The following is a 21,871-nucleotide window of genomic DNA, read 5'->3' as shown; positions in this document are numbered from 1 at the left end:
TACACGTCCGGTGGAATCCAAACTCCTTGACGTGGCCGGGCCTTCCACCATCTGCCCTGCTCCCCTCCACACCCTCCCCCTGCGCCCCAGCCACCAGCCACACAGACCCTCTTTCTGCCCCCTCATCCTGTGACGCTCTCCAGGCCTCTCAGGGCCTTTACACCCCTCATCCTTCAGTCTGGAATGTTCTTCCTGGGATCTTGGTGTAGCTGCCTTCTCATCGAGAGCCACTCCCCTCAGAGAGCCACCCGGACTCCCCGGGGTTACCTGGCACTTTCTCCACGAACCTTCTTCACAGAGTTCCTCGGCTTCTGACTTTGCCTTACTTACCTGTGGGCTCACGTGTTTGCCCGGTGCCCCCAGGACAACGTGAGCCCCTTAAGGGCAGAGCACCATTTCATGTGTCCACGGCCGAGGCCCACAGCACATCTCCAGAAGGTTTCTCGCCTGACAGATTTGGGCCTCCGGGTGCCCAGAGGGATGAGTGGAATAAATAATGAGCGGTTCATGGGTTTGCTTTGGAGCCACGAGGCATGGGTCCAGGTCATGCCTGCACGGGAGGGACAGGTGCGCTGGGACAGGCCTCGCGGGGCTCCCTGTGGGGCTGGCACGGGGGAGGGGTGGCCACGGAGGTTAACAAGGCCCAGGGGAAGCTGCTGGAACTCTCTCGGCTCTGCTTTCCTTCAGGGCCGGAGAAGGAGGGCAGCCGCTCAGAGCAGGAAGAAACGCACCCGTAAAACCCTGTCTCCTGCGGCCCCCGGATGCGAAGATGCTTGAGCCGTGCGTGCTAACCCCCTTCACATTTCGACATTCCAGAAACGGAGTATCAGCAATCGGGAGGCACAGGCCAGATAATCTCCCGTTCATCAGACGCGGCAAACTGACTCAAAGAATCCAATGCTTACTGATGCTTACAGTGTGTCTGTGGCTGATTAAAGAACATCACTCGAGTGGTTGGGCCCGAATCCAGCAACATTGCCTCACGGACGTGGTCTGTTGGTCTGTATCTAGTCAGATCGCAGGCTTCCGGGGTCAGGCCATCGGGCCTGGGACAGGGTTCTTTGAGGACAAGGGCAGGAGGGAAATGAGGACAGGCCCATGGGGATGTCACAGGAGACGCTCCATGCAGGGCCGAGTGGATAGTAGTTGGGAGTGGGGGTGAGGGAGCCCGAGGATCCACGGACCTGAACTGAATCACCGAGAAGCTTCTGGACTTCTCTGAGCCTCCGTTTTGCCATCTGTCAGGTGGGGTTACTCACCCTTGGCTTGGCACCCGCAGGGCAGGGGTATCCAAACAAGTGAAGGGGAGGGACAGAGAGTTTAATATTTCATATTTTCAAGTTTATTTATCTTGGGGGGGGGAGGGGCAGAGAGAGGGAGAGGGAGTCAGAGAGAGAATCCCAAGCAGGCCCTGAGCTGTCAGCACAGAGTCAGATGTGAGGCTCGAACTCACGAACCACGAGATCATGACTCGGGCCGAAGTCTGACGCTTAACCGACTGAGCGACCCAGGTGCCCCGAGCGTGTAATATTTCAAATAGAGTGGTGCCCCACAGTCAGCAGCGACAGGTGAGAATTTCTTACACGCCCACGTGCTTATTTTAAGACTACCTTGTAGCACGTGGCTTGACACATAATAGGTTCTCAATAAATGTTCCTGCTTCCCCCCCGCCTGTCCTTCCTTCTCAGAGGTGAAGTGGGAGGAGGCCAGGGAAAGACCAAGCTGAGCCTTCAGCTAGGGGCTCCGTGACATTTTCTGGAGGACAAAGGCCGCATCCTCTGTGTTCTGCATCCCTGGAAATCACGTGTGTGGCCATGGGCCTGGAGGGGCAGCTATGAAGAGAGTGCTTGCCCTGGGGGACCCCACGCGGACACTAAGTCAACCAGCAGAAAGATCTGCTCCCTGCCAGGTGACTGGGGTCAGCATGCCGGGCTGGAAAACAGGGTGGGGGCAGGGGGATGGGGAGTCCTGGGTGGGGGGGAAAGGGGGCTGGTGCCACTTGAGGGGGAGGGACATTTGAGGACGGCCCCAGAAGAGGAGGGGGAACAAACAGCAGTCTGGGGGTGCAGCTTTGCAGAAGGAAGAACACATATGGAGACCTTAGCGTGGGGGGGAGGGGGGCCTGGAATGCTGAGCACACAGCCAGCCGCGGGACCGGATCGGAGTAGCCAGGGAGGCCATGGCCTTCATCTTTTGCTCTCGGTGGGAGGCGAGGGGCCCTCTGGAGGGTTCTGAGCTGAGGAGCGGCAGAGCTGACCGTTCCCTCCAAGGATCGCTCCGGCTGCTGTGTTAGGACTAGAGGGCCGGGAGGCAGGTGTGAACGGCGCAGAGCAGCCGCGAGCGTTTTGCGACAGTTTCGAGGCCGAGATGACCGCAGCTTGCAGTGGAAGGTCACCAGATCTCCGTGGCTCGCTCGTGATCATCCAAGGCGAGGTCTGGGGGGAGTGCGTGGCCCGGCTACGACGGCAGCTGGGGTGACGTGCCGCAGGGGGCTGCCGTAGGGGCTTGCCCGCAGGATCTGGCGAGAAGGGCAACTAGCCTTTGCTCCGGGTCTACCAGGCGCCAGGCGCTGCCAGCTTGAACGGAACGAGGCTCAGAACGGAGCTGCTGGCGGGGGGAGGCCCATTTCACGGCTGTTACTGACGGTGGCTTTACTAAGCAGAGGCCAGGGACCAGGGAAAAGCTAGGGACACACGTGCTCAAGCAGTTCAGCGGAACCGGGCAGTGACCCGAGGGGTCCAGGACGAAGCAGAGTGGGAACCCCACAGGTCCCCAGGGCCTTAGGTCACCGGCCCCTCACGGGGATGGTGCTCTGTGCCGGGGAAGGGGAACAAAGCGGAAGAAACTGCAGATCTTGCCCACGGAAGGGTTTCAACCCCGCCGGGAAGACGTGTGGGGGACGCTCTCTGGGGACACCCTGCGGAGCGTAAGTAGCAGAAAACCCAGCCCCAACAGAGTCGGGTGGGAAGCAGTTTTAGTCTCACGTACCCGGGGGGGGGGGGGGGGGGCGTGCGTCTAGGGTCGAGAGACGTTCAGAGGATGGCACCAGAACCCCAGCGCCTTGGGGACCAGTGTGGGGAGGGGCGGGTCCCCAAGAGGCTACCCCCAGAAGCAGACAAATGGGTGCCATTACAGAAACTGCAACAGCCGCCTGGACTCCCAGCCACCTTGTAAACCGTTATCTGAGAGTGTGCTGGGGGGGGAAAGAGTGATTCTGACTGTGCCATCAGCAAATGGTTACGGAAAGGTAACATTTAGGCTGCGTCTTAAAGGAGCGTTTCCGGCCAGTACAGCAGGCAGGAAGAAAGTCATGCTAGATGGAGGGTGGTGTGGGCGGGTGGGGGGCGGATGGCAGAAGCCAAGGAGCAGAGACGTGGGGGAGGGGGGCCCGCTGCGTGGGGGGTGGGGAGACAGCGTGTGGCGGCAGCATCGGGCGGTTTCGGAGCTCGGGGAAGAAATCAGCTAGGGCTGGATCGTCACGGACCCCAAGTGTCTGCTTCGACTTCCTCTTAGAAGCGAAGGACGGGAGCTGGAGTTTCGAGGGCAAGGGGACGATGCGTTCTGTGCTTTGGAAAGACGGCTGGAGACAGCACGGGGAGTGGACAGGCGTGGAGGGCAGCCCGGCAGAGAGCACAGTCTAAGCGCCGGCCAGGGGCGGAGAAGCCAGACCCCGCAGGACTCAGGCACTGGCTAAACGTGGGAGCTTGTGACAGGCAGCTGATTCCTTCTCGAATGTCTGTCCTCCGCTTTCTTGCATACGGAAATTTAGTTTTGTTCAGAGCCGCCAACACGCCTGGGGACGACTTCCCTTTGCAAATGCCTTGTGGGGAACGGTGGCCGTGTAACCCCACTGGGCCAATATGGTAGAAACAGATGTCTACCCGGCAAAGCGACTGTTTCCCGTGTGAACAGGAACGCACTCAGGTGACCTGCCTCTTTCCCTTTCTTCCTGCTTGGAATGTAGTTGCAACGCTTGGAGGTGGGGCAGCCCTCTTGTGACCCTGAGGATGAGAGCTTCCAGGTAAGGATAGTAGAGCAGGGGGCTTCAAGGAATCCGGGTTCTTGACTTCCTCAAACAACTGCACCCGCCCCACCCTGCCTGCCTCCAGGACTTCACGTTACATGACACAAACGGACGCTTCTTCGGTTAAGTCGCTAGAGTTAGATCGTGACACATTACAGGTCAAGCCCATCTGAACGTTAGAAAGGACTCTGGAGGCTTGAAGAAGCAGGTGGAGATTGATGTTGTCAGCTACGATTGGGAACTGGTCTGGAAGAAGCAGTGTGGTAGGAAAAGAGCCAGCCCAACCTGGGGCCAAGCGGGGTCCTGGGAAAATCTCTTATCTGGCTCAGCTGCTGGATCCCCAGCTGTAAGACGGGATTGGAAAGCCGAATTTATCAAGAAGACCAGACATAACAGGTCCGTCACGTAAGGTATCCGATACATGCTTCGGGGCCCCGATGACTTAACGGATTTCTTTTGGGGGTGTCAGGAAAGAGGACGCCAGCCTTGCTAGGGATCGAAAGTCAAGGTTAGAGAGGCGGGCGCAAGAAGGGCGTTGCGGACTGTGGCCTGTGTGTCCCAGCCCAGAGGGGCCTCTCAGCCTCTCACGGGATGAGGAAGACTGAGCCAGTGGTGGGGTCGGTGTGGGTCCCAAAGGATGAGCTGGCCGGGGGCTGGGGGGCTGTTGCCCAGCACAAGTATGTTGAGGGAGGAATGACGCACAGACCAGACACGAAGATGACTAAATATGGTGTGATCGGAGGTTTGTGGGCTCATCCTTGATATTACTTTCGTGCAGCAACATAAACCCTAAGGAGCAAGCACATGATGCTGATCGGTAATGTGTTTATAACAGCTGTTGGGGAGGGAGGTGACTTGGATTCAGGCCTTCCGTGGGTGACTCAGCTCTCACTCACCCCCCCTTCCACTCACAGACTGCTTGCCGGACACGAGGAGGCCGTGGGCAGCCAGAGTCCGGGCCCCCCTACCTCGGAGAACCACAATCTCGGGTGGGGGTGGGGGTGGGGGAGAAAGGGTCCACGGGCCAGACGGGCACCGGACTCCATCAAGGCCACCGCCCTCTGGAGTCGAGTGCCCGGCCCATTCTCTGCCAAGCTGTTGTTCGAACTGTTCCCCAGCCCCTCCGGAGGTGAGACCTCACTTCCCCAAGGATGCGCATTCATTAGGACCCCAGGAGCGGGTTGTGAGCCTTGTTCGACTCCGACCCTTGGAGTCTGGCACAGTGTCAGACTCCAGAAACGCCCATCCCATCTCTTCTACTCAATGTCATCCTTTCCCGAGGCCTGAGCCAAGCCAGGGGGTCTGAGAGGAAGAAATCCCAGCCCCGACCGGAGGCTCCCGGAGTCTAGAGAGGGAGGAAGGAGGCGAGCAGGTGGCGACAATCCGGGGCGGCGGGTGCCATGCAGGGGTCGTGCGGTACGATAGCTGAGTGAGCACTCGCGCAAGGGGCTCCCCGACCCGGGCTTGTGAGTGGGGGGCGGCACGTGGGAGCGCCTGTCGGCTGGGGGCAGCGGGGGTCTCTCTGGCTCGTGTCGTCTGCATGAGATTGGCTGGAGTCCCCACTTCTCAGCCTGGGGGAAATTCAAAGCTTTTTCCCGGTATTTCTCAGGGATTTAGGTTCCCATGGGTGCCTCTGGCATCCCCAAGCCCTTGATTCCACCGAATTCAACCCGAGGCTTACCTCCCTGCCCCGCATCCCACCTGGGTGTCGAGCCTGATGTGGACCCCGGCTCCCTGGTTTCGGCAGATGAATCAAAGGAGACAAAGCTCAGGCCACGTGTGCACGTGCATGCGTAGAGGGCCCCCCCCCCCCCCCCGGAGGTCTCTGGGAAGAGGAACCACCTGTGGTCGCTTCGGCCACCCTCACCGGCTGCTTGGCCCCAAGCCCCAGCTTGCCACTATGCTATGTGCGTATGACTCTATCTCGGCCCTTCCATTTCTCCTCACCCCACCTCCCTGCTGGTCCCCACGGGGAGGGGACCTCTTCTGCAGAGCAGCCTGCCTCTCCACATGCTACCCGTGTCTGTCCAAACCCCCTCGTGCTCAGCAGGACAAGGAGACCTTTCCCAGAGCAGGATTTCTCCCCTTCGATGGCAAGACATTTGCACAGACGAGCTCTCCCACCCTGGGATTTACTGTGTTCCCGGATTGAGCTCAAACCAGGCTGCCCTTGGGTTTTGTTCTGTCCCTCGGGCTCCCTGGAGCAAGCACGTCCCCTCCTTCCCTGGGCAGAGGGCTGGGCCAGCATCGTGCCCTCGCTCTGCGCCAGCCTCAAAGGGAAGGCACAGGCCAAGAACAAGACAAGAACACCGGTTTCAAGTGTTGTGGATTCTTCCCACCCCCCCAGGCGGTCCAAGGTGCCAAGAGATTTGTCTGTGCCGCCTCTGTGGTCAGGGGTTTTGAGCCGTTCTGCTGTGGCGAGATTTGGTGTTAAAGGAACGAGATTTTGTGTGGTCAGAAGGCCTTTCTTTCTTTCTTTTTTTATTTTTACTTTATTTATTTCTGAGAGAGACACAGAGACAGACAACCCCAAGCAGGCCCTGTGTTGCCAGCACGGAGGTCACGTGGGGCTCAAACTCATGAACCATGAGGTCATGACCTGAGCCGAAATCAAGAGTCAGACGCTTAATGGATTGACCCACCCAGGCGCCCCTCAGAGGGCATTTCTTGAGAAGGCCTGTGGTTTGGGCTCTCGTTTCCTTCCACCTTCCTTGTGACAGGCGATTGCTTACAAGTCGGGGGTGGGGGTGGGGAGCTTGGACACATGGGAGGTTTCTATGCCCCTGGGAGTCTGCCTTTGGGTTCTGGCAGGCAGAGAAGTGAGTCAGTCTGTCTGCAGCCCTGTCATTCATGGCATGTGGCCCTGACGACCCCGTCAATTGTCCTGGCACCTGGGGTGGTGCTGGGGGGCCGGGAGAAGGTGCTGGTAGGGACAGGAGAGGAAGCAGATGGGTGGCAATCTGTCCTTCCCTTCCTGCTGTCCCTCTTGGGCTTGAGGACATAAGCAGTGTCCTTTCTGCTTTTCCCCAGGAACAAGGCGGGGATTGAAAGAGCTGGAATGGGCAACATGGCAACCGGTCCTCATTTCTATCTAGTTTCCCAAGGGACAAAAGAGCCCACCATTCCCTCCCCCACACTGAAGGAGGAGACACCAGGGGTCTGGAAAGATAGGCTAGGGCTGGGCTTTGTGGCCAGCTCCCCTTTCCGGTCTGAAAACAAGGACATCGGCCCAGAGAGCACTCTGCGTGATTGCGATCAGGGACTCCCTTCGGCTAATTGCCTCCTTCCTTATTCCCATCTCATTGCTAATTGTTCCCCACAAATCCCAGGGCTCGTCAGGGCCAGAAGCTTCATGGGGCTCACCTCCAAGTCTGTAGCGTCCAGCCTGGGGCCGTCCCGCAGCGAAAGTTCCAGGGATCCAGCAGGTGCGGGTGGCGTTCGATGAGCGGGCAACAGCCCCGCGGCCCCTGTGCACCCTGGAGAGTTGGGAGCCTCTCCGAGCCTCACCTGTAACGGGCTGAGAATGAAATCACCCCGAATGTAGCGACTAGAGCAAAACCCGTTTGTGACCTTGACGTCCTGTAGGTCAGCAGTCCAGGCGTGCCAGCTGGCTCTCCACCTCGGTTCTCATAAGACTGGGACTGAGGTGTTGGGGTCAGGCTGGGTTCTTGGCTGGAGGTTCTGGGAAAGAATTTAAGAATTTGCTTGCAGACTCGTTCTCGTTGTCGGCTGAACCAAGTTCCCTGCAGTCGTAGGACCAAGGGCCCCTTTTCCTTGCAGGCTGTGAGCCGGCTCCCACGTTCAGCTTCCAGAGGCCACCATATGCCTTGGCACACGCCCTTTTCGTCTCCAAGGAGCAGTGATGCATGGAATCCTCCTTGCACACCTAGAGAAACGTCTCTGGAAAGGGCTCCCCTGATGGGGCCAGCCTTCCTCCCTCCCCAGCCCAGATAACCCCTGCAAAGTCCCTTCACAGCGGTACCTAGGTTAGTGTTGATTGAATAACAAGGGGATGCCATGGGAATCTGGGGCCATTTCTAGAACCTTGGTAATGTCAAGAGCCGGGAAAAGTAGCTGGCGCACGGTAGGTGCTCAACCTCATCAGGGAGCCGAAAGCGTGGTCCTGCCGCTCACTGGGCTCATGTCGATCAGAGGTACCCCGGCAGGTATGGGGATGGCTAGAAGCTGGAAAGCACAAATCCCAAGCATTGCCTGCCTGAATAAGGCAGCCTTTTTGTGACCAGGAGGAAAAGGCCAAGGTCCTTACGGAGACAAAGACCCTGACGTCCCCTGGCCACTGAACCCATACGGGCACCACTGGGAAATAACGGCGGGGTGGTGGCAGAGTTTAAGCAGGGGAGTGACCCGCTCTGGTGGAATCTTTGAAACAACCAGCATGGCTAGTCTGCGACAGATGGATTTTAGGGAACAGGAGTGGCGTCTGAGAGACGAGTATGAGGTCACTGTGTTCGTCCTGGTGACTTACACCAGGGTGAGTGACCGAGAAGGCAAGAGAAGTGATAGATTCTAGCTACCCTGCAGGGGAAGGGTGGTAGAATTTGCTGGGAGGCTGGACGTGATTTATAGGAAAGGGAGGAAACTAGCCAGACCTGGGAGAGCATGTGGGAGGGAGGTTGGATGGGGGTGAAGGGTGGAGATGCCGAAGGAAGATAAAAGTGGAGGGCTCCAGCACGCAGACATATGTGCGGTCTGGAGCCCAGGGGACAGCTCAGAGGGACCGTGATTCTCTCGACGAGCCAGCCTTTGCGAGAATCCCAGGAAGAGGGTTTACAATGTGCGTTCTGCAGAGGACCACGGACTTCGCATGTTTAGCCAGTGCCATGAATGACTTCTTCCCCCTCCAGTCGGAAAGCGCCAGCCCAGTTCAGGTCTCGTCCTTAAGGCCCAGAGAGGTCACGATTTGCTCAGCGTCACAGGCCATTTAAAGGCCACCTGCCACACGGCCCCACGGTTTACCCATCGTATTTGGCTGCCTCCCCCGGGGGCTTGTCCCCTTATCATTTGTCCTTTAGAAGGGCTACATGTCGCTTTGCTAACGCGTGAAGTTCACCTCCACACTGTGGGAAAGAACAGAGGGGATTTCTAGAGATGGAGATTTCTGGAATTTTGTCCCATGCCTGAGAGATGATGTCCTCGGGGTCACAGGCCTGGCATCGGCAATGCGGGGAAATTCTCATCATGTCAACACGTTCTTTCCCTCCTCAGAATATAGGGCCTGGGAGGGGCGAGGAAAAGTGGGAGTGGTATGGAAGTCCAGAAGGAGAGTTGGCATTCACAGCCGTGCCCAAATGCCTGGCAGAAGAGTCCAGATGAGCCCTCGGTTACGGGACAGTTGCTGTATGTAAAGAACTCAACGCTGGGTGCTACGACAGCCTCAGAGGCTTATAAACATGGTCCCCTTCCTCCAGGCCAGTGTGGAGGGGTGGGGAAGGTCCCGACTGGAGAGGTAGGCAGCCTGGTTCCACCACTTACTAGCTGTGTGACTTCAGGCAAGCTACCCGACCTCTCTGAGCCTTGGTTTGCCAGCCACGAAGCAAAGACAATCATACCTGCCTCACTAGATGGTGAGGGGGTAATTACCAAAGTGCCAGGTCACGGGAGGTGCTCAAAAAAATCCATTTCTTCCTTCCCTCCTTCCCATCGGCTGTACGCGGCTGGGACAACCACGCTTGTGGTCTGACGCTTTCCCCAGGACCCAGGACCCAGCCCCCGCAAAACACCACCTGTGGTTTCCATCTCAGTTTCCGGCTTTGTGCTCGGGCCCACCCCCTGGATGTAAGGATGTTGTTGAACCAGCCCCAGAGCCTCTGTCCTTGAACCCGGGTGTCCCAGAGACGACTCAGCTGTCAAGTGGACCACTGACTCCCATCGCAGTGAGGGAGACTCATACAACCTGGCCCACCCTCATCGGCAACCAGGAAAGAAGCAGGTGCGAGGCCAGCACACGAGGCACGGCCCATGCCTTTCCCCAAATGACCCGGCTTCCTTAAATCTGCTGTATTGCCTCCTGCCTCTGTGGCTTTGCACTGTTCAGACCCTCTCCCAGAGCCCCCTTCCCACCTTTATTTAGCCGGAGAGCTCTTACAAGCCCTTCCGAGGCAGCTGGGTCATTGCCTTCTCCAGAAACACCTCCCTCGGCTGAAGACTGGGCCAGCGCTTGCCCTCTGGGCTCCCGTGTCTCTGTACCAGCGACCTTCTCACTGCACTGTTTTAAAGTTGTCTCCTTCAGGGCGCCTGGGTGGCTCAGTCCGTTGAGCGTCTGACTTCGGCTCAGGTCACGATCTCATGGTTCGTGAGTTCGAGCCCCACGTCGGGCTCTGGGCGGACAGTTCGGAGCCCGGAGCCTGCTTCGGATTCTGTGTCTCCCTCTCTCTCTGCCCCTCCCCTGCTCGTTCTCTCTCTCTCTCAAAAATAAATACACATTAACAAATTTTTTAAAATAAAGAAAACAATAAAATTGTTTAGTTCACACCAGTTGGACTGCGGCCTCCTCCGCACAAGGGCAGGCTGTTAATTCGGCTCCGTGCTGCGTGCCTGGCCCAGAGTGAGGCACGACGCAGCTGCCCTGGGAATGTTCGCAGACACGAGCCCGGCCGCACTTGGCCCGCTGATGGAGGCAGACGGGCTCAGTGGAGTCATGGCCCTAGAGATGTAGCAACCTGCCAGGGAAGCGTATTTTTTGTGCCGATGAACTTATACACAATTTGCGACAGTCAGAAAAGTATAAGGAGGAGAAGAATGAGTAACACTTCTCTCCACCCAAAGAGAATTCCTGTTACTATTTGATTCGTTTGCTTCCCGACCTGATTTCGAGCGCACTGTTCCGTCTCGGACTGTTTGGCAGGGCCGTAATCACTTCGACGCACAACCCTGCAGACTCTCTTTTCCCGGCTCATCATCCTCATATCGTAAGCATCTCTCTCGAGTTACTTGTAAATATCCTTTTCAGACATTTACGTCACCTTGCACCAGGTAGACTCACCAGTGTTTACCGAACTGCTCCCTGTTATTGGAAGTGAAGGTTTCCCACCACATTGTCAGTGTCATGAATAACGCCGGGATGACTCAACTTTATTCACAGCCAGTTGTACGTTTGGAAATGCAGGGCTGCTCTAGGTAGCTTGGCATCAGCACAAATGGCCACAGACCTATTGTGTTTGACCCGTACGGTACTGATCTGCTTTTCTTAACATTTTTTTGATGTTTTAGTTATTTATTTATTTTTAAATGTTTGTTTATTTTTGAGAGACAGAGAGAGAGAGAGAGCAGGGGAGGGGCAGAGAGAGAAGGAGACACAGAATCCGAAGCAGGTTCCAGGCTCCGAGCTGTCAACAAAGAGCCTGATGCGGGGCTTGAACTCACGAACCGTGAGATCGTGACCTGAGCCGAAGTCGGAAGCTCAACCGACTGAGCCACCCAGGAGCCCTAATGTTTACTTTTATCTTAGAGAAAGAGAGCGAGAGAGAGCTCGAGAATGGGGGAAGGGCAGAGAGAGAGCGAGACAAGATCCGAAGAGGGCTCTGTGCTGAGAGCAGAGAGCCCGATGTGGGGCTTGAACTCAGGAACTGCGAGATCATGACCTGAGCCAGAGTCGGACACTTAATCGACTGAGCCACCCAGGCGCCCTGATGTGTTTTGTTTTTTTTTTTTTGAGTGAAGAATTCACATCCAAATTCTGCTTGACAGCTTCCTTTGAAGAGTCAGAAGATTGGGTGACCCTGGGCCCACATTCCTGCGTGAGAACACCTGAAGGAGGGGGAAGGCCATCAGCTGGGTCGGGGGAGGGTGTGAGATCTCTCTCCTTCACCACCCCCCCCCGCCCCGTCTCTTACTCTCTGTCGCCCCCCAAACACGGAGGCCGTGTGGCCAGCCACTTACCTCTGCACCTTGCTGATGTCTTTCTCGACGAGAAGAGGGAGGTATTTCCCAGACCTATACTTCTTTCAAAAGTGGGCAATGAAGACCACGCTGAAAGGGCTTTGCATCTCGTAAAGCACAGGAGAGATCCTTTCCTTGGTGCGGGTGAAGAGGGTTCCCAACGATGACTATGCAAATCAAGTGTATCTTTGTAGAAAGAAGGCCACCCAAACAGACATTTAATGAAAGCTCATGACCAGCCTGGCAGGTTCCGAGGCCCCGGCCTGCTGCCCGCATTACGGTTCTCTGCTAGGCGCGGGCAGCCCGTCTGGAGGGGATACTGCACCCGCCCGGAGGTTCAGCACCGCAAATGAAGACATCAGACGCAAGAAGCTGTGGACAGTGAGGACGTGTACGTCTCATGCGACTTGCGGTCCAGAAAGGGGAGGCTTCGGGCACAGCCCAGTCCGTGATTGGTGCTCTTGTCAGGACCCAGGTTCCTTCCCGTCTGTCTGCTCCGCAGATGTCACTCTGAAGCTGGTCCGCAAGATGGTGGCCAGTGACAACTGGGGCATTGTGGCTCCCTCGTCACACTCACCAGACGAGATGGAGAAACCTCTTCCCTGACCCTAGGGATCCTTTCCTCCAGCCTGACCAGGCCAGCTTGGGACACGTGCCCGCCCTCTGCCAGATGGGGTCGCCAAAGGCATGCTGAGCTCTGATTGGTTGCATTAGCGGGGGGGGGGGGGGGGGACGGGGAATGGATCTTGGGGGCCAACCTCACGGCCACCACAGACGCCTCCCTTGAGGCCTCCAGACGCTGCTCACCTCCCTTCTGGCTGTGATTTACATTTGCAGGCACTCGGGCTCAGCTCTTCATGAGCAAAGTCTCATATCGAAGTCGGTTCTCCCCGGACCAGGCCGTCGGCGGGTTCCTGTGTCCCCCACACCCCCTTTTAAGAGCAGACAGACCGCTCCGTTCCTGGCACCACTGTTACCTTACTCTTGGGTTTGGGACTCCGACCTTCTGAACAACTCCATGTTTCAAAATGTAATTTTTTTTAATGTTTATTTATTTTTGAGAGCGAGGGAGGGGGCGCCGGAGGGGCAGAGAGAGAGGGAGACGGAGCATCCGAGGCAGACTCCATGCTGACAGCAGAGAGCCCCAGGCGGGGTTCAAACTCACCAACTGCAAGATCGTGACCCGAGCTGAAGCCGGGCGCTTAACAACTGAGCCCCCCCGCCAGGCGCCCTTCAGCGTGTAATTTTTTTCTCATGTGACCCCTAGGACCCTGGGTGATTAAGGCAGCACCAACATGGGTTACAAAACAGCAAACATTTCGATGAATAGGAGGAGCGATAATGTCTCCCATCAGATGCCTGATTCCGGGCAGTGGAATCCGTGCTGATACGAACTGTCCTTGGGTGTGCCTGCACATTCCAGCCAATGTCCACTCGGGAACCCGGTTATGGAGCCCTGCGGGGGCCCAGCTTCCCTGATTTCCAGGTACTGTGCCTTGCACAATTGACTGTTCTGGGTCAGGAGTTTTTCCAGCTCACCACGTAGCCTCTCTGCCCGTCTGACCCCGCGTCCTGGGCCCATACCAGCTACAACCCAGGAAGCGCCGGCCGTGAAACTGATCAGCCATGTACAAATCGAGGTGTTAACAGCTGCCTTCCTGACGCTAATGCAGTTAGGACTCTGCCACCATTCCCTGGACAGGGACGGGTCCCTGGAGATGTCTCTAAATGCACATTAGGCCCACAGCCATGGCTGCGTTCCCTTGCAAAGACGCTCTTCCACACTTAGCGGTAGGAGAAATCACAGAATATTGGAAGTGGAGAGGGTAATCTGGGGATCCGTGAGGCCAAAGCTTGTGGTGCCTGCACAGGGTTACCTGGGAGGCTGGTCAAAAAGAATAATCTTCTTGGGCTTCAGGGCCCACCCGCAGATGAGACCCATTCGGTGAACATACGACGTGCCCTTGAAATACAGGCAGATCGGGGCGCCTGGGTGGCTCGGTCCGTTAAGCGTCCGACTTTGGCTCAGGTCACGATCTCGCGGTCCGTGAGTTCGAGCCCCGCGTCGGGCTCTGTGCTGACAGCTCGGAGCCTGGAGCCCGCTTCAGATTCTGTGTCTCCCTCTCTCTCTGCCCCTCCCCTGTTCATGCTCTGTCTCTGTCTCAAAAATAAACAAACGTTAAAAGAAATTAAAAAATAAAAAGAAATACAGGCAGATTGTACAATTGTTGAGCACAAGGCAGTTGACTGTGTTGTTCGAGGAGCACAGTAAAACCTTGGATTTCGAGTAGCCTGTTCTGCGAGTGTTCCGCAAGACGAGCCAACATTGCTAATAAATTACAACTTGATAAACGAGCGAGGTCCTGCACCACGAGTAGTCCGTGACGCTGGATGTCACGTGATCACAACTGAGCCAGTGGTTCTCGGAATTCGCTTTGATAGACAAGTGCTTTGGATTACACGCACGTTTCCGGAAGGAATTACGCTCGCAAACCGTTTTTCTGTACCTATGGCTTACTCAACTTTGTGTGAAGTTGTTTTAGCAGTTGTCAAGAGAGGGATATTAAGCCTCCTTTAGATGACAGCCAGGCTTCGCTTCCCAAAACATGCTTCCAACCATGGTACCCTGCTTTTCAAAAATGGGCAAGGGAAGGGCGGGTGTCCTGGGTGGCTCAGTCGGTTAAGCGTCCGACTCTTGGTTTTGGCTCAGGTCGTGATCTCACGGTTCATGGGATGGAGCCCCACGTCGGGTTCCGCGCTGACAGCAATGAGCCTGCTTGGGGGTTTTCTCTGCCTGCTTTCCAGCCTCACCCTTCACCAAGCAGTGTGATCCAAGGGTCCCTGAAGGGTCTCACTGCCAATGAATGAACACCCAGAGCATCGGGAGTGTCACAGAGCAGGACTCCCTCCCTCGAGCAGGACAAGCCGCACCCCGGTTGCATTGGCGCTTGCAAAAAGCCCCATTTGGAACAGCAAGTCAAGAGTGTCACTTAACATGTGGCAGTTTTGGGCAGGCCGAACACAGGCTCCTGCCGTGTCGCCCTTCAGTTCCTGGCTATTTCTCAAATGGAAATAGGCAGAGAGAGGGAAGCAATAAACCCTGCAATATCACGTAGAACACGGGCTACTTTCCAATTTCTCAAGAGGAATTTGAGATTATGTTTGGATAAGTAATGGGAGTTTCAGAAGAAGTGATGGAGGCAAGGAGGCCTCTCGGAAGACAAATAACAAAGTGGCCAACAAGAGTTCACGTTGATTGATTTATACCGGCATTGCCGAACATTTGGGTAACCCTTGTGGGGCCTCCAGGCTCTAGCCCTCGGGCACCTGCCCAGACAGCCTGGTGGGGCGGCGTTTCCCCTCTTCCTCGCTTTTAGAAATGAGCTCATCTGCAAAATGCCTCCTCCTCCATAAAGCCTTCCTTGATTTCCTTCTCAGAGTTGCTTCGCCCCCTTCCCCCTCAGCCGACCCATCACTGCCCCACGTGGGTCTGCTCATATCCTACTTTAGTGTAAAGTGAGAGAAATACACACGGGCTCTGGGGACAGACTCTGGATGGTATCCTGGGTCCACCGCAGTTGGCTTTAAGATATTGAGCTAATTGTTCAACCTTTCTAAGCCTCGGTTTCCTCACCTATGAAGTGGCCTTAGTAATAGGGACTTCCTCATGAGTTCTTGGGGCGTCAATTAAAGAGGTGATTCACGTCTAACCCAGAAGAGGCGTTCCACCGATGCCCGATCGGTGATGTGGATGTGGCTGACAACAATCCTGATCCCTGGGTTCCATCCTGAATCAGACTGCTTCGTTTTACCTGTCTCCCCTTCCAAGCCGTTGCCTCTGAGAAGAAAGAAATTGTATCTCATTTCTGTATCCCAATCACCTACCGTGTACCTAGAATGTAGTAAGCACTTGGCAAATGCCTGTTAAAATGCTGAATGAGATGAACCAGCCCCTAAAAACTGGCATGAAAGCACGTTTCTTTCTCAACATTGTAAAGGGCCCACAATTTCTGGAGTGAGCCAGAAGGATCAGCGTATTCAGAATACATATTTTCAGATTTATCTAACGTGTTTGCCTGAGCCGCTGTGTTCCCCGGGGGGGAATGTGAGGTCAGACCTACTTCTTCCTTGCATCTTTGAGTTCTTGTTGGTGCTGTGCCCCTGCTGAGTTCCAGGATGCAGGGTGGGGTGGCTGGTTTCAGAAGCTGGCTCTGCTCCACTTATTCAACACTTCCCCCTGCCCCACACTGGGTCACTGGGCAGGGGAGGGACGGAGAGATGGGCCAAGGCCAATCCCACACCACCCATATAATGGATCGGTCCAGAGGGAGCTGGCTGGCCTGTTTCCCCATTCTTGGCATGTTGCCCATAGAAGTGTTTGTTTTGCAATGTCCAGGGTAGCTGCAGGCCTGGAACAATGGTGAATGATTTATTTGGTAAAGTGCCTTTGAGTTCCAAAGTGTTGCTAAGCACATTAAATAGCGGTGTTCCTTCTCACTCCCAGCCAGTGGTTTCCAGAGGCATCCAGGAAGAATTTCACTTGGTTCGCCTGATTTTGCAAGGTGCTGTTTTACCTTTCCCCTCAGTCTCCCTCAGTCTCCTCTGATAACGGTCACTGTGCCTCTCGACCTTCTAGCCATGGGTGATCAACGTTAGGTAAATGTTAAAAATTAAATTTAAAAAATTCCGTCAATCGACAGGTGCAGACATCCATCACAAATGAGCCCAGTCCATTCTGCGTTAGAATCCTAAGGCTATTAAATTAATCATGAACTAAACAAATTCTTCCCTTGGGGATGAGCTTTCAGTAAAAATCCAAACAAAGAGTTAGGAAGCACTTAACTATCAAGAATGACTCAGACACAGGCCAGGAGTTGACAGATACCCCATTAAGCTAAGGAATATATTTTGTACGTGTTTTCAAACAAAACTGTTGGTAATTTATATGCTGTCTTGTAGCTCTTGCCTCGCAATTAGACTATATCATGAGCATTTTATATCATTAAATAGTTGACTCCATAATCATTGTTAGTGGTTGCAGAGCATTTTGTTCAATGACTATTCCATAATTTCGTCATCCAAAATATTATTGTTGGATGTTTGGAAAAATCTTCTCTGGATGCAAATTCATTAATTTATTTGCCAAACGTCCAGTAAACATCAACCACTTGCCCGGCCTTCAAAGGATAAATAAGGCACAGCCCTGGCCCTTCAGAAGCTCCCAGTCTGGGGAGAATGATTTTATGGTCGACTGTCCTGGAGAGCAAGAATTTTCCCAACGCACACGACGGACACAGCACAGACACAGGCTTACTTCTCTAATGGGTGGGGACTGTCCCTAAGCCTGCTGTCCCCTCTCACCCAAAGTGCTCGGACCCTGAGCTGCACCTGTTGGAGGTGGAAGGCTCACATTGGGCCAGGAGCCAACGTCTTCCTCTCCTTCTCTACCTCATTCTAGAACAGTGGTTCTTAACTGCTCTGCATGTTAGTCTCAGCGGGTGGACTAAAAATCCCAATGCCCGTGCTGATCAATGATACACCAGGAATGGGGCTTGAGCACTGGTGTGCTGGTAAATACTGAACAATCAGCTCTCAAAAAATATGCCTACTGATATATGCACATCAGTTTATTATAAACCTTACCGGCATGAAGGATGTGTAGGACGCAACTTACAAAATCACTTAAAATATGCAATACTCTTTCTTGTAAACTCCAACCAGTGATTCTTGTGGGAAGCTTTCACCAAACCATAGTCAACCTGCGGTTGCAAACGACGAGGAAGATGGGTCTGCCATGCACGATGATTGAATTGGGTCTTGGTGTTTGCATAGCGGAAGAATAGTCTCTCTCTTTTTTGGTACTATTCACAACATAACAGCTAACAACACGACACTCTTTGAAGTATCACCTGCGTTATTAACATTTTCTCCATCAATGTCTTCGGTGTAGATAGTCAACAAAATAACAGACCTAGCTCTGGAGTGAAGTCTCTGCTGATTCCTGTGGCATAAATTGTTCTGGGGCCAATTTCCAGCGACTGGTGTGATGTCACCACGCACAGTCCCGGAGGAGGCTTACTGATGTGACAGACCTAAGTGACCCCAGAAGCCCGGGTCACATGTAGTGAAATAGTTAGAAAATGAGGACTTTTGAGTATTTTCCACCATTATTCTAAATATGATTTACTTAATGTTGACTAACTCGAGAAGAAATAAAAATTAAAAAAAAATTTTTATGTTTATTCATTTTTGAAAGACAGAGAGAGACAGAGTACAAGCAGGGGTGGGGCGGAGAGAGGGGTGGGGGGACACGGAATCGGAAGCAGGCTCAAGGCTCTGAGCTGTCCACACAGAGCCTGACGCGGGGCTCGAACTCACGAACCTCAAGATCATGACCTGAGCCAAAGTCGGACGCTCAACCGACTGAGCCACTCAGGCAACCTGAGAAGAAATACAATTTTAAAAACATATAATTTACTATACGTTTTTGTAGTTTGATGTTTGAGAATATCCATGCAAAACTCCTGAAATTGTAATCATTGGCTCACACAAGCCAGGAGAAGCCAGCCCTCGCAGAGCATCACGTCCCAGCCCGGGCGCTGGGATCTTTCCAAAGCTTCCTTGGGTTGGGGGTGGGGGGTGGGGGATTCTGATGTCCAGCCCAGGGTAGAGGTTCTTTTGTGGTTTGTTTGTTGTTTGTTGTTTGTTGTTGTTGTTTTTCCCTGGTGAACTCTTTAAGGCAATTTAAAAAATAATCCCTTTGTTACACACTTAGGTTGACATCTAAAACTCATCTGAAGTTGAGATAGCTGCATAGCCTCTCATTCCAAAATATTGTAAATAGTGAGATTTTAAAAACTGAACCAATTTCACCTCCCTCCTAAAAGTATCCCATGGAACTCGAGTGACCTTGAACTCTCGGTGAAGACGACAGTTCAGGTGCAGTGGGCAGGGTCATAAGGGGTCATCTGTTCTGTTCCCAAATGCCTTTCCAGGGGCTCTGTAGTTTGATTCTTGATTTTACAGCTTCCTTCTTCTCCCTCACTTCCCAGAAAAATTGTAATGAAAAACAACTCAGGGGCACCTGGGTGGCTCAGTTGGTTAAGCCTTTGACTCTTGATTTCAGCTCAGGTCATGATCTCACAGTTTGTGAATTCAAGCCCCACGTCAGGCTCTGTGCTGACGGTGTGCAGCCTGCTTGGGATTCTCTCTCTCCCTCTCTCACTGCCCCTCCCCCGCTCATGCTCGTGCTCTCTCTCTCAAAAATAAAAAATAAACATAAAAAAAAACTTCATTCTAAAACTACTACTACTACTAATAATAATAAAGTATCCTGTGGCATCTAAAGGCCATAGCAATTTGATATTCTGTAAGAGAAGAAAAAAAACACCTTTCTTCTTTATACCTTCTAGGTTCCTGGCGAGGGCTCTGTAACAAAAAGATTAGCGAGAGAAAAACGGAGATTTATTAACAGGTGTATCTCATACACGCACGGCAGAAACTCAGGGATGAATAGCTCAAAGGGCTGGCTAAAACTTGGGCTCATCTGGCATCTTTATTTTTTTTTTCTTTCTAAATTTTTTTTTTTTTTTTTACCGTTTATTTATTTTTGAGACAGAGAGAGACAGAGCATGAACAGGGGAGGGGCAGAGAGAGAGGGAGACACAGCATGTGAAACAGGCTCCAGGCTCCGAGCAGTCAGCACAGAGCCCGACACGGGGCTCAAACTCACGGACCGCGAGATCGTGACCTGAGCCGAAGCAGGACGCTCAACCGACTGAGCCACCCAGGCGCCCCTCATCTGGCATCTTTAAAAAGAACAGTGCATTTGCAAAGAGACGGCAGGACAACGATTTCAGGCTCAGAGGATGGCAGACTTCAGGAAGGTAAACAAATGGGGGAAATGAATGGAGTAAACGTTGTGCGCGATTTCCTCCAGGCGTTATCTCTGGACTGATGAGTCTAGACCCGTCTCTAGTACAGGAAGATTTACACCCTGCCTTGAGGCAGAGATGAGGGGGCAGAGAGGGCTTTTCCTGCATTGGCTTCATCTTAATTGCCTACCACTCAAAATAATTCTTACATAAAAGAGGCATATTTTGGCATGACGTATTCTGGCTTCCTTCTATATCCAATATCGAACGTTTCTATGAATACATAAATAATTCATTGTCAAAAGCTATACATTTTATATATGTTTTTCTCTTTGAACTCGTATGTCTACTCCACTTCTGTCCCCAAAATTGGGTTTCAATGTAATAAAGATAGTCCTTGCCTGCTATGAAAATACAGATATACAGTAAAGCCTTGGGTTTTGACTATCTTTTTCTGCCAGTGTTCCGCAAGACGAGCAAACATTGCTAATACATTTTAACTTGATAAAAAAGTGATGTCTTACAATATGAGTAGCATGTGATGCTGAACGTCATGTGATCACGACTGAGCCAATGGTTCTTGAATTTTGCTTTGATATACAAGTGTTTGGATTACAAACATGTCTCTGGAACGAATTATACTTGCAAACCAACGTTTTACTGTAAATGGAAATGTAGACAATTGTAATTCCCTCTGAACATAGGCACCAAGTGTAAAGAGGTTTCTGAACGGAGTTGTCATGATCACAAGTTCACGATTGATTAATCAAGAGAATATATTACAGGGTATGTTAATTACCGACCAACAAAAGAAACGTAAAACGTTACTGGAAACACATCTTGTGATGGGTGCCTAATGGCTTTCTCCTTCCATTAGTTCATGCATCTGTGGATGTGTATTATTGCAAAATTTCGTGCGGGACCGGCTTCAGTTCTCTGCTATTTTTTGTCTTTAGAGATGTTAAGTTCTTTTTTTTTTTTTTTAATTTTTTTTTTAACGTTTATTTATTTTTGAGACAGAGAGAGATAGAGCATGAACGGGGAGGGGCAGAGAGAGAGGGAGACACAGAATCGGAAGCAGGCTCCAGGCTCTGAGCCATCAGCCCAGAGCCCGACGCAGGGCTCGAACTCACGGACTCACAGACCGTGAGATCGTGACCTGAGCTGAAGTCGGACGCTTAACCGACTGAGCCACCCAGGCGCCCCAGAGATGTTAAGTTCTGACCAGCCTTTCTTACATAACAAGTAGACGGGATGGAGGGATGGAAGGAGCTTTGCTCTAAAGTCACTCAGTTCTTCAACCGTCTTCTAAGTTATTTTCCCAAAGACACAGTTTTGTCTTGTCAACAATGGTTTTTAATACTCCATCAGCACAATTAGGTCATTCTTCAAGTTAGTTGGAGGAATTAGAAGCCATGTCACTGACGCGAGGGCAGTTAGACGAGGGTCGGCAGGGGGAGGAGACTCCCCATTTGCTGGGGACCTCTCTGCACTCTTCAGAAGAGTCACCCCACACTGGAAAATAAAGCTCAGCCTGTCTTTCCCACGTTCTCCGGGGACCTTGCTTGCTGGGCTCACCCACGGAAAGCGAACCCGTGTCTGATTTTGCCGACGCGCATGGTGTGCGAAGTCACACGCTGGCTTGTGGCTTTTTGTCTGGCAGAAATGCCAAGTTTTTGGACTCAGTAGAAAAGATGAGCCCAAAGAGTACACCTTTGTTGACACTGACCCATTTTGTATCAGCAGGTCCTTCTAACCTTAAAAAATACGTACTGAAAAAATCTAGGTCCTACACGCTCCGGGTCTATCACCTTCCTGGGTCCCTTATTAATAAGCTGAATAAATCTTTCACTTGTGTTCGCTCTGTGTGTTTTCTTCATTCTATATTTTGATGAGAATCGTATTTTAAACTTTTTGAAAGTTATACCTTGACAGTTCAGGACTGGTTGTACATATCTAATATGATATATGATATGATATAGATAGATATAAACTTGCTTTCGATCTTATTTAATTCTCTTGGTACTCTTGGAAATAGAGCGTCACGTCCCCATTCTACAGATGAAGACGTGGA

This window comes from Panthera leo, chromosome B3, assembly GCF_018350215.1.
Source record: "Panthera leo isolate Ple1 chromosome B3, P.leo_Ple1_pat1.1, whole genome shotgun sequence".
NCBI classification, from domain to species: Eukaryota; Metazoa; Chordata; class Mammalia; order Carnivora; family Felidae; genus Panthera; species Panthera leo.
This window is presented reverse-complemented; position numbering follows the sequence as displayed.